We start from the raw sequence: 13,923 nt of genomic DNA on the forward strand, positions 1-13,923 counted from the left end.
ACAGAAAATGATGCACTTACTGCCCTTCTCTCTCTCCTGGGGCTTCTGTTCTCTCTCGAAGCACCTGCATTTTAAGTTCTCTGTTTTCTGGATCTCCTTCTAACACCTTACTTTGCAACAGCCTTATTCCCTCCTCACAGAACTCTCACCTCCGAATTCATCCCATTTCTCCAGCTGAATATCTTTCCACAGTAAATTTTTCAGGCTGGAATCTTGTAAAAAATTAATAAATAGAAACTTCAAGTAAATAGGGTTAGGAGACCAGAAGGGGGAGCTCTCGTGCCCTGTGATAATAGTCCAGTCCAACAGGAAGAAGAGACTCCCCTTCCTTCCCATCAAGAACTCAGCCAATTAAAAGCCATGGACTTTTGTTTGCTTGTTTTCTGCATTCTCCCCATGCCCCATCCCTAGCTTCCTCTTCTTCTCTATAAAAGTGGTCTCCTTCCTTTCGACATGACTTGCACCATGATTGCAATTGTCTGCTCATCCAAAGAAACTCCATCTTTGTAGGAGAAATATTTGGCAGTGTATTTGTTTCAGGTCAACAATAACATCTGGAGCCATCAGCAGGATGGTCCAGGGTGGGCACTGGCAGCCCATGTCCAGTCTTCTGTTAACTCTCCCAGCCAAATGTACCTCTCTAAGGGACATCTGTTTGTTGTCCCCATTCCCCCCAGAACTACCTTGATTTCTTTTTGAGGTAGTCACTCCTTCCCTTTACTCAGCCATGAGGTTGGGGTAGGAGTCTCCCTAGAACTTATGTCAATAAATATATTCTGTACCTCTGGCTCTGGTGATTGTTTCAGGATAGAGCTCAACATAGCCAGTCACAAATAATGAGACAAGAGGATATTTGCTGGTAATTCTGGCTTTCTGTAGGAGATTTTTGAAGTGCCTTTTTGTTCTGTGATGTCCCTTCCTCACTAGAGGTGTATGAGGAGGAATTTAACCTTGGAGCTGCTGCAGACATCTCAGAATCGGGAGGGCAGAACTTGCCTCAGAATGGTGTCAACACCAGGAAAACACACACACACACACACACACACACACTTAGAAAGACAGAGAGAGGGAAAGAGAGAGGCGAGAGAGAGGAGTTTTGGGTTCTAGATGAAGTTGTGTCTGAACCTCTCTGGACTGTTTAGTTATGTGAGACAATTGATTCTCTTTTTTGAAGCCAGTTTGAGTTGTGTTTCTGTTGCTTACGACAGAGTGACCTAATTGATACAGTGTCTGTTTCCGAAGAGTCCAGCAGAGAGTGGAAGGGTCAAAATCAATCTTTTTCTCTCTCCCTCTCATTGCTTTTACTTACACTTACTTCAGAGGTCAAATCAAACTAGAGATTTTTTAAAAAATCACATTGCCTAAAAATTGTGGATTCCGGCTGATTATATCTTTTTTTCATCCATTTAACCAAATATCCATGACAACCAAACTTCTCTTTATACTCCAAATATCCCAGGTAAAGAACGGAGATGGAAATTTTCCTTTGACATAGACTCTGAAATTCTGATTTTTTTACCCTTTAGAATGAGAATGCAGTTTAAGGACATCTTCAGTGTCCCTAGAGAGCCTTGGGAACAAATTAGAGATTTAAGATAAAAATAATCCTCAAAATGTCACATTTTCAGTTCATTCATTTTACATTCATTATTTGGGGGGCCTGGGAAGGATGTGTCTGTCTCAATTTAATGGAGAGTTTCCGCTTCAGGAAAGGCTTTTGTCTGAATGTTGGGGAAAGTGTTATAAAAAGGGAATATATTTATAGCAAACCAATTTACAATGTTGTTAGATATGATCTATAAGTAGTAATATATGTTGTACGAACCGAGATGCTCTTGAAGATGAAAGGAGGGAATTATTCATAAGTACATCAAGACATTCACTACTGGCCAAGATGGAGCAACACAGATTGGATTTACCCTCCTACCTGAAATGTCTAAATAACCAAAGAAAATATATGAAACAACAGTTTTCAAGACGTTGGATATTAGGCAACAAAAGACAGGATCTCTGAGGTATAAGAAACAAATGATGTGGGTCCTGTGATTGCCTGGAAAGTTTATAGTCTCTAACACAGGAAGATGGGATTCAGGTGGAGTCAGGTGTTCTTTCTTTGTTGAGGTTGAAGGGAAATTTCTGGGAGTGTAGGCCAAGGCAGCCAGAGTTCACAGTTACAGACTACTTAAGAGGAAATAATAAGAGAGAGAGGCAGAGAGAGACAGAGAGAGAAAAAGAGAGAGATGGAGAGAAACATCGCAGATCTATAGAGGGTCCTCCTTAAGAACTCAGTTGACCATGGATCAGTGCATGCAGTTGAAAAAACAACCCAAGTCCAGAGAGACAACCACCTGAAAGATTATATGGAATTTCTGGAGCTCACACAAAGCAAAGCATAGTTCTTGTTCCCGTTAGTCAAAGTAGAAGACTTCATAATTACTGGGGCATCAAGTAGAGTACTCAAAAGACTTTTGCTTCAGTAGTGGGACAAAATTAAATGCTTGTATGGTCCCACCTAACAAAAAAGCATTAAAGCAAGACCTAAGAGTCTCAAGCTGTTTCCAAGTATTTTAATTCTGTCCCAAAACAAAGTTCAAGGATTTTCATAGGAATACAAAAATATCTAGCACTCAAATTTATAATGTTTGGCATCTCATTAAAACTTGCCAACATACAAATGGAAAAAAAAAATACAACCCACAATGAGGAAAAAAAATTAACCTATTGAGAGCAACCAAGAACTGATAAAGGACGAATAGACAATGACAATAAAACAGTTATTATTACTGTACCCCACATCTCCAAGAAGCCTACAGGGAAGATTTAACATGGTAAGTAAAACCATAAATAAAGATTCAAATTGAACTTCTGAAGATGAAAACTACACTGTCTGAAATGAAAAAATACATTGGATGGGATTAACAGCATATTAGAGAATTGCAGAACAAAAGACTAGTGACTTGACAGCACAGCAATAGAAACTATTCAAAAACTAAACACAGAGAGAAAAGAGAAGGGAAAGAAATGAACAGGGCATCACTGAGCGGTGGGACAACTTCAAATGGCCTAATATGCCACTAAGTAATTGAAGTCACTAAAGGAAGGGGGCAGAAAAACTACCCAAAGAAATAAGACTAAAAAAAAATCCCCAAATTCAATAAAAACTATAAACCACAAGCCCAAGAAATTCAACAAACCCCATACATAAGAAATATCAAGAAAAGTACTTGGAGCTACATCATAATCAATTTGCTTATAAAAAGTGATAAAGGGAAAAATCTTGAAGTGGGCAGACGTAAAAGACCCATTAAGTACAAAAGCTCAAAGATAAGGGTGACAGAAACTTCTCAAAAGAAATGATGCAAGCCAGAAAGCAGTGGAACAACATCTTTAAAGCACTAAAAGAAAAAAAAAATTCAGCCTACAATTCTACATCCAATAAAAATATTTTTTGGCATGAGAGAGATATACACAACTTGAGAGGCTTCATCACTAGCAGACCTGTAGTAGAGGAAATGTTAAAGGAAAATCCTTTAGAAAGAAGGAAAATGGTATCAGATAGAAATCTGGGTCAATCAAAGGGATAAGAGTACTAAAAATAGTAACTACATGAGTAAATATAAAATACTTTTTCTTTATTATTTAAATCTCTTTAAAGACAATTGACTTTTTAATGCAAAATTAATAACAATACATTGTGGTGTTTATAACATATGAAGAACTAAAATATATGGCAACAATAGCACAAAGATTGGGAGCAGAAAAGTGGAAGTGTATTGTTCTAAGGTACAACATATACTATATGTAAAGTGGTGTACTTTACTCAAGGGTAGATTGCATTACATTAAAAATATGTAAACCTTAAAGTGACTACTAAAAATAACTACAAAATGTTATAGCTAATAAGTCAACAAAGCAGATAAAATAGTATCATAAAAACACTCAATTAATCCAAAAGAAGGCAGCAAAGGAGAAAAAGGATAGATGGAACAAGCAGAGAACGAATTGCAAGATGGTAGATTTAAACCCAACCACATCAATCATCATATTAAATGTAAATGGTGTAAATGTCACAATCAAAGACAGCGATTGTCACCTGGATAAGAAAACAAGAGCCAACTAATGCTGCCTGCAAGAACCACTTCAAATATAAAGACAAACAGGTTAGAAGTATCAGAATGGGGCTTAAGACGGAGGACTGAGCCATGCCACTTGGGACTTGCAGGGATTTTTCTGCAGGAGACAGGATGCCTGTTCCACACAATCTTGGAATCACAGTATATGGCCACTTCCTCAGACTAGAGGAAACTCATTAATGAGAGCCAGGTGCCAAATCAACTGGGAACAGCTGAGTTGACATTGTGTCTTTTAGTGAAAACTGAATGCGACACATAGGAGAATGATCCAAAATTAGAAGAAGTTCTGATAAGGAAGAAACCATATCTGGATTGACAGAATAACCATATGGAAAGACAACCTACCAAAGTATGAAAAAATGTTCCTCCAGGTACAGGTGAATTAGAGAAATACCTGCCCAAAGAAACAGAAGCTTTATCTTAAGACAAAGATTAAGAAACTTTATGAAGAATATTTACACTTGGATGATGAAATTCCATTTATCTTTGATGGAAGTGGTTATTTTGATGCAAGGGATAAAGAGGACAAGTTGATTCCGATTTGTATGGAGAAAGTAGACATAACATTTCCTGGAGGTTTTATCACCTTCTCACTCTGGATGAAAAGAACTATGTAAAGGCAATAAAACTGTTCATTGGGGAATCAGTTTTACAATCAAATGACCAGCTGGCCAAACTTAGAACTTGATGTGCGAGGACAGCGCATGAAATTTTTGGCACCAACAGCATACTGGTGCTCCCTAAAAACTAATGAACTCTTTAGTGGTCCTAAATGGGACAGTTAAGCAGAAATGTAATCATTCCCCCCTTGCTTTCACATTGTAAACTTGAAGCTAGGCTCTTTTTCCTTGGTTACGTTATTTGATCAGAATTTTTAAAATGAAACAATAAAACTGATTTTGACATGAAATGAACTGTGATAATGTGGATGAATCACATTTATGAAATTTATTACGATTCATTTTCTCTAACTAAGTCAAAAATCATGCTTGGTAGATGAGTTAGTATATATCTTCAGCCTCAATCTGCAGGAAAGCTGAATATCCCAAATTATAAGTACTTGGCATATTTAATCTGAATATTATTCTTAGGCTCTAAGTCAGATATCAGTCGATGCCATCCCTGCCCTTTAAGGAATAATGGTAGTTAACGTAAGAGACCAAATACAAGACATTTCTACCCTCCACCCTTCTTTTCCCTTGGGTTGAGGGGATGAGGAGAAAGCCTATAATTGGACAGACTCTTTATTATTTGCACAACTCCCCTGTTCAAAATAAAATAACTGTCCTAATTTTACACAAATGAATGCTCACACCTTAAATTTAGAAATATTTGTGCTTTCGTCTGGTTCCTTAAAATCACCTGTTTAGAGTCTTTGTTTTAGGTTCCATGTATCTGTGACAAACAGGTAGCTACAGCATGGGGCGAGGCGCCTAGGTTAAGTCCTGTCATCACAAGGAGAGAGCCGTGCTATCTTTGATGTTTATGTTTCAATAGCGATGGCTCCCAGGACCTCAAGCAAAACACCTGTGGGTTGTAAAACTGGCAGAAAAGCTTACCTAGCCTTTGCAAAGATTTACATACATATCAAAGGGAGAGAGAAAAAATTCACAAACATTAGGTTTCTCACAGAATGCTCTATACAAAAGAGGAGGGAGGGGTGTGAATCCTCTCTTCCTTTTGGCAACAGGGAAAATTCTAAATATTTTTATTTACCCTTATCAGACCTAGAAACCAGGTGGATGGGGGACACCACAATGGAGAACAGAGAAGGCAGAAGACTAAGCCCCAGGACTAAGTCCAAATTCCCTTCCCCCAACCATCATGAGGTTACAGAAATCTCTTTCTTATACACCCAGGTGTTATCTTGAAGAGGACCAGGGACAAAAAGGAAATCTGAAGTTTGGAGCATTTATCCTGATGACGTCATGTTTCCTAAAGAGACTGCCTAAGGTATTGGATAGACAGTGCGACGTTATTTTTTTTTCTTGCTATCTAATGGGGTAAGAGCTCATGAAAAAAACAGAGCAGTTATTCAAAAACAAAGAAGTTACATTTTCATGGCCATTTTGTGTCTAATGCATAGATTCCTGTTTCTGCTGGACAATTTCTTTAATTCACTTGCACTATTATTCTTAATTTGCATAATTGGCCATGGCTTGGCCCATTCGTGGGAAAACTAAACAAAACCAAAAACCACAAAAACTCTTTTAAGCCCAAGATGAGTCACTATACTTTATACAGGTGTGACCTAAGTATGAAAAAATATATATATGCTTAGAAGCTAATGTCAAGTCTTGAATATTATAGTCATAGATTAAGATAAAAAATTATTAAGGCTGTGTTTGCCATTTTCCAGGAGACTTCTTCTCTCTCCACCTCAAACAGACAAACAAAAAACAACAAACAATTATTTCATCATACAAATCCTACCTTATCAAAGAGGAAGAACAAATATTACATTGAAATTTTTGTTCAAGATTTGGCTTAAACTGACCTCAGAATGGGAGCCCTTCTTTGCCATTAATATCAAAAGTTCACAGCAAAAAGGGTCAATGATGGCTAAATTAGCCAGTGGAGAAAAGAATGATTAAACAGAATAGCATTTAAACAAAAAGACATTGCTTCAGACCAGTTATAGGGACTGAAGTTCCCTTGGGCAATACTCTTGGTGTAATGATTTCAAGCTTCCTGTTAAACACCGTGCACTTTGGAGATTCAGTTTGCTTGTTGTATCTCAGCTGATAGAATCCCCCACGAATGGCCTTTTCAGTTTCTTACACTGGGCCCAAAACATACGATACTGGATGTAGCTACACTTTCCCAAAGTTCTGGGTCACCAAACCTTTTTTCCTTTTAGATGTTGTGAATCCAATTTCCTGGAAAGTCTAGAATAAACTGCACAGAAATAGCTGGGATTTTTATGTTAAAAGGGCAGTAATTGGATTGTATTCCTTAGGCTGTGCAACTCTACACTGTTCAGAGAAGGTTGTGTTCGATTCACATAAGTCATAGTCCCTTTGCTCAAGACACTGTAGTCAGTCGATTCCAGAGAGGGGATAAACACATACTGTGGAGGCTTGGGGCTGTCGAGTCTTAGAAGATGGTTATGAGTGGTGCTGATTTGTTTTGTTCAGAAATGGTAAGGGAATCTCGATTTAGACATAAAGCCCCTCCCATTCAAGAGTTTTGAGAAGTCATTAAAAAACAAATTACATTATTTTAATAAGTTTTACACCCCCGAAATCTCACTGCCAAACTCCCAGACAAGTCAAGAGATTTGCTTTATCAAACTTTGTTTTGGTTCTTGGGCAAAGATGATTTTGTTATTTTTAAAAATGGAACACTGCCCATCCAGAAATATCTCACAACTCTGAACATTAAAAAAAATTCCTTTTGCTTTACTGCTGGATTTAGAAAGTCTTTGCTGGCGGCAAAAGGGTTTTTGTTGAACTATATAGTGAGGGGGATATTTTCTGCTATTCACAGCCTAAATACTAGGATGAGTTCACAAACCTCATATTTGGCTTGTGCGGTGTATTTCTAGGGGAGTGAACGATGTACTTACTTTTTTATTTTTTTAAAGGCAATAAAAGTTCAGACAGTTTTGGCCAAATGAGAAATAGATAGGATTTAAAAATAGCTCTTGTCAGTGCTGGGTACTCAGTGGGAAGCTCAGTATTGATTGATGGTAGACCATCCTTTGCTGAAAGCTATAGAATAAAAAAAATCCCTTTATTTAAGCAAAATGCTTGAAATATAAAATAAAAGCTACATGGTAGAGATTCCCGTGATTACTCTTCTCAAAGAACATTTGTAATTGCATTCCAAATTCTTTTTCTAAAAGACTAGAAGGCATTATTGTTATTATTTAAAGATGAACATTAAGTTTGAAAATCAAAAAGGCCTAAGAATTTTTAAACTGGGTAAAGAGAGATTCCACACTTAATATTTAATTGATACAGTGTCTGAGAAATTTTTAAAATGTGATAGGGGAGGAGTGAGAGAGAAGACTTAAAATGTGATTTGAAGCATATGGCAAGAGCTCATTTAACCCTACACTCTGCAGTACAAGCTATCTTGTATACCAAGGGTAGCCATCAAAGATTTTCAAAGAGCAAAAGAAGAATGGGATGGGAACAGTATTTTAAGAGGAGAAATCTAGCCTTTAGAGACCTGAAATCCTTGATTCAGTGCTAAGCTTGATTTAGGCATGGAAAGCAATTGGTCTACTGTGTATTATAAACAGAATATGCTGTATCATCTCTCCCACTGTTAGAGCTTCTCATTGTTTCAAATGAGCAGAATTCATGCCCACGGTAACACCTTTCAACTTGACATTCATCCCTTGTAACACATTGCTGTTTTATTTGCAGACCCTACCATTTCTGTAGCTTTGTTTAAGCTTCACCTCCCCCAAGGGGTTTTCCTACCCTCTGAAGACACACTCCACGTGATCTCTTACTTTGGAGAATTCCAGTACTTCATAGCTACATCATTCCCATAATGCTCATCACATACTACCTTGTAGTGTGGCCTTCTGCATGTGTCTCTGAAATCAACTGACTAAAGTGTCCTGGAGCGAAAGGACTATGACTTATGTGAACTGAATAAAGCCCTCTCCTCCATCGTTAAATTATATATACTACCTGAGCTCGGTGATTCCACTCCTCACCCTTACCCAGCATACTGCCTGTCTCTTCATTGTGGTCAAAAACTAGGGATAAGAGATTTAGTCTTTCAAATTCACTTTGTGTGGTCTGCAACTAGGTGGCTTTAATTTTCCCTGGGGCAGATTATAATTCAGTATTAAGGGGAAAAAATGGCAGCATTATTTTGCAGTTCTTCCCATCAGGAGGTAGAGTCTATTTGTCTATGCTTTGCATTTCCGTTTGGCCATATGATTTGTTTTGGTCAGTGGGAGGTTAGCAAGCATGGCATAATCAGAGGCTTGACAAGTGCTTGTTTGCTGGAACTTGTTCTCGGTCTTGCTGGCTTTGGAACCAAGCTGCCATGTGAAAAAGCCTGCTAGACATGTCATAGTAGTAACTGTGACCCAGTTACTCTGTTGGCTCAGCCAACCACCAGACATGCAAGTGAGCCATCCAGGACCAATCAGCCCCCAGTTAATCCCCCAGCTGACTGCAACCTCGTGAATGAGCCCAGGTAAGACCAGCGGAGGAACTGCCTAACCAAGTCCAGCCCAAATGCTGACCTATAGAATTATGAACTAATAAATAATTATTTTTAAGCTTCTAAGTTTGGGAATGCTTTGTTATACTGAAAACTCAAACTGCTTTGGTATATAATAAATCAAGGTATTAAAAGTCTCATTTTCACGCATATTTGACAGAAGTTCTACTGTACTTTAAGGAAGATGGTATACAACTTCTTTAGAGCATTTTGGGCAAGAGTTAAGAATTATTCTCCCTGGCTGAATCGAGGAAAAACAAACAAAAGAAATAAAAAGAATCATGCTGGCAAATTCATTAAGTTAGATAAACTTAATTCCATCACCGAGTGGCAGGAAAAGCTTCTTTCCACATTTCCCAGAAGGCAAAATAGAGATAAAATCAGTACGTAACATACAAGAAAAAGACAAGATTACAGCTTCCTGTTCAGCTGATATGATTCTTTTTCCACAAATATTTTTCTTTGGTTGTTCGAATGCTTCAACAGACAACATAAACAAAACCAACATAGTCCAGGAACTAAGCCAAGAAAGAACTCTTCAAGGATGAGCTTATTTAATTCTCCCCATGACCCAGTGAAGAGAACACTGCTCTGATGCCATGTTACAAATGATGAAATTGAATTTAAACTGCTCAAATACCTTGCCCAGGAGAATATTTCACTAGTAATGTAGGGAAGCTGGAATGCAAATCCAGGCAGTCTAGTTTCTTAGCCAAGGGTCTACACTCTTCGCCAAGGTGCTATACTGCCTCCCAAATAAAGAGCTAAAACAAAGCACCCAATAAGGAGGGCTTTATATTTTAGTATCCTACTCTGGATAATGATAAGGGATAGCTTCCTTTTTATCTTAACTGTAACTTGTAGGCCTTGACGCTAAAAAGAAAAGGTCTAATCATTAGGCTCCTTTCATGTTCCTACCATTTTAAATTCTTTTCCATTGCTTTTAGTCTTCATGTGTAGGATTTCAGCCAGCTGGGAATGATGTCTCTTTATCTTAATGAAATCCTAGTTAATATCAGAATATGAGAGATAAGGGCCCCTTCTATAGCAGAAGAATTACAATAAGGTCCCAACAAGATTAAGAAAGCTTATAGATCCAACACAGAGACCTGAACACTATAACAAATTGAATTACTTGTAACTCAATTTATTAAGTCAATTGGATGAACTCACATACTTGAAGTGTTCTGCATATTTTAAAGGGTTATACAGATATACGAAGTGTTAATAGATTTTTTTTTTGCTAAATCAATTCTATAGAATTGTAGACACGATAGAAAAAAAAAGATGGCAAGGCCTTAAAGCCACAGAGATTGAATTTCATTACTGATTCTATTATGAGGTTCTGCCTTATAGCAAAGCATCCTGGTAATATCTTTAGGCTCCTCTGAAAACTTGATGACAGCCTCATAGCCTAAGAACTCTGTCTACATGACAAGCTACATACTTGGGTCATTTAAGAGCTCTATGTAGTGTTATAAAACAGAAAGGCATTTACATACTTTTACCGTCACTTAAATTTTCTGAGCCTCAGTTTCCTTCTCTGTAAAATGGGCATTGTAAGATTGTTGTGAGATAAGAATAAATGTATATGAAGATGCTGCTATAAGAGTCCATGCATTCATTAGTATTACATTCATTTTATGTGAAAAATATATACCAAGACATTAATCCAACATGGTAAATTCAAAACCTGGGCCTCTAAGCCAGTGATCCCCAAAAGGCCTCATTACTTTCTGTTTGCAACCAAATTGGAAGGATATAAACACTCCTTCCTCAAAAAATTCTCTCTGTTCCTGAAATGTTTCCCTTGTCCCTCTCTCCCTTTTCTCTACCCTATCTTTTCAAAGATTCTTTAGCAACTACAGTCACACATACAGCCATCATTAATATTTTATTACCACAAATAGTGCTCTGTAACTGTCTCCCATGACCTTTATTTTCTCTTGTTTGTAGAAATGTGCTGAATGATGAGTCAGTCCCTGGCTTAATGAGTGAAAATGTGATGATTTTCTCAGAATTGGAATAGAGAACAGTCCTTGATTAAACCGCTATCTGTATTTAACAGCAGAAGGTTCCTGTTTTTCTTTTTAAACGGAGGCACTGAGGATTGAAGCCAGGACCTCATGCATACCACTGAGCTAGACCCCCCCCCCCCGCTCCCTCCAGGCTCCTTTTAAAAGTTACAAAGACTGTTGCCTTTAATAAACATTCTCTGTGTATTGAGTGAAGCAAAATGCCCGTAACACAGCACTTAAAGGCTGACCGTTGCTACTGGGTAAAAAATTCTCTAGGATGAACTGACCTAAGATGACCGAGTCTGCTGATAACAAGTGAGAAGATGTGGGGAATTTGATAAGGATCGTTTATGCTGATCCATCTTTGGAAGAGACCCTCAGAAATCTCTTTATCTCGCCACAGCAGAAATAATCTGAGGTGTCAGTCTGTCAGTCGGTAATGACGATTTTACAGCGGGTGGGACCTTGTACCAGCCCTTCTGTAAACGTTTCAGTCTTCCTCAGTGCTCCCGGAGGTGGGCGTAGGGGGTTATTTTTTCCACTGGTAAAAGTCTACAGAGTTATTGAGCTAGTAAGAGACTGAGCTGGGACTGAACCCAGCACTCTCTTGACTCCAAAGGGCTTGGATTCCTCTTTGACATGACCCCTGGGTACTGTGGGAGGATCTCTCTCCGCTGTTTTCCAGGGCTAATCTTGGCCCAAACTGTACGTCTTCTTCAGCACTCCCCTCCTTACCTCTCTTCATTTCTCCTCCTTGCTCCCTCACCTTGTCCTCGCGTCATCCAGTCTCCTCCCTGTACCGTGACCGCATGGGGTCCTTTACGGGCCCAGGTAGACTTGTACTTCCCGGATCCTGCCAGGAGGGGGAGCAGGGCTCTCCAGTTGCCTTCCTGGAGACTAACTCCTTATGGCTGCAAAACTCATTAAAGGCCCAGAGAGGCTCCATGTCATTCTTTCCGAGGTTGTTTGGTTTTTCAATAGGAGGCAGAATAGTGGCAGAGTTTTAAGCAGTGGAACAGGTAGGTGGAGCTGGGACAGGGCATTTGGGCAGGGGAATTGTTCCAGTGTAAATTAGAAGGGGGCAGCAGCTGCTTCGACAAGGGAAAGAGTGCAGCTGCCATCAATCGGCAATGCCTGCTTTAGCCAAGGGTGCCAGCTACAGATAGAAATTCACTTTTCTGTCTCTGGTGCAGCCAAGGCTTGGAAGAGGTGAACCTTGAGGCATGTTTGTTGGATGGTGAATGGACAATTTAGTTGTAGGTTTCCTACTTAAGGAGAATCCTTGCCTCCATTTTTTTGGCCTATATCCCTTTCTTTGCCTCCATTTCCATTTTAACACTTGGCTGTGCACAGATCCGAGACCCTGGGTCACCCTAAGAGGGAGGAAAGGCATTTCACTACTGCACCCAGCATCCCTGCAGTGGGTCTGTAAGAACATTAGTGGGGAACAGATGCTGACTTGGCTGTGAAGCCTGAGTGTTGGATTAAGATGAAGAATCATAGCATCCTTTGTTGGGGTTCAAAGCATCAGGGCCCTGGGGGGAAGGAGGACAGCAGATCCCCACCCCAGAGGGTCAGCAGGCACTTCTTAGTGCTTGTAATGCTATTTCTTGGTGGGTGGGTAACCTGTCATCCTTTAGTCCCCCTCCAGCGAGGGGCAGAAGTCCAGAGATGTTTGCAGCCTGTCCCCTGGAGACAAATGGCCCTGGGGCTGATTCATACTTTACTTGCCTCTTCCTGCTCATTTTCACATCACCTCTCAGTTCCATTTCACATGTTGTTTAAAGCATTATTTCCTAAAATAATGAGAATCAGCTATTTTTCATCTCTTTCCCAGTTAAGCCTAAGTTATTCTAAACCTGTTGGTAGAGTTCAATTATATCCCTGTCTTTTTCAGATTTTTATATAGATATAAAATAGGGATTTCCCTGTGATTCAAGATAGCTCTCTACAATGACAAAAACAGGAAAGTAAAGAAGGGGGATGGAAAAGAAAACCAATGGCAAAATTATCTTCTGGCCAGAAGAATTCCCATTTCTTGAGCATCAGCACAGAGAGATCTCACCTAGGTTGAGAATGGAAACAAACTGGTTGATGGCTCTCTTTAATTTTTTTATTTTTAAGAGAACATATTTGCTAAGTCCTTAAAGTACACAGTGTTTCTGAAGACAACTGTGAAATATCTGAGGTACAAATAGAAGCACAGAAGAAAACAAAACAATGATCCTTCTGGGGAAGCCTCTTGAGATGCAGCAAATATTTTATTTTGCCTCAAGATTCTTTCTCAAGATAAATCCGTACGGGTCACAACACAAGAGAGAATTATTCAAGTGAACTCGGGCTAAGGAGAAAATTAGGCATTAAAAACTTTCCTGTCATTCTGTCTTCCTAAAATAAAATGATAGATACACAGTCTCTTACGGAATGTGTTAAACAAGATGCAGAGAACTGGAAAAATGGAATTGGGAAAAGGGAAGCCTAATACAATTCAATATCTGGTTATCAGTAGAGGAGAATTGTAGAGCTCATTTCACAGAGTCCTTAAAAATGTTTAAGATCATAGAGAACCGAGGATGCTG

The 13,923-nt window shown here is 38.9% G+C and overlaps 1 long non-coding RNA gene across 1 annotated transcript in view; it reads left to right on the forward strand.

The window, feature by feature from the left end:
- LOC140700425 (uncharacterized) overlaps positions 1–13,923 on the forward strand; it is a 55,700-nt gene that overhangs the window by 13,044 nt on the left and 28,733 nt on the right. The window contains exon 2 of the long non-coding RNA XR_012078814.1: positions 5,993–6,086. This is a non-coding gene — a long non-coding RNA (uncharacterized lncRNA). The remainder of the gene's footprint in view (positions 1–5,992; positions 6,087–13,923) is intronic.

The sequence above is a fragment of the Vicugna pacos genome, chromosome 12, assembly GCF_048564905.1.
Source record: "Vicugna pacos chromosome 12, VicPac4, whole genome shotgun sequence".
In the NCBI taxonomy this organism is placed as follows: Eukaryota; Metazoa; Chordata; class Mammalia; order Artiodactyla; family Camelidae; genus Vicugna; species Vicugna pacos.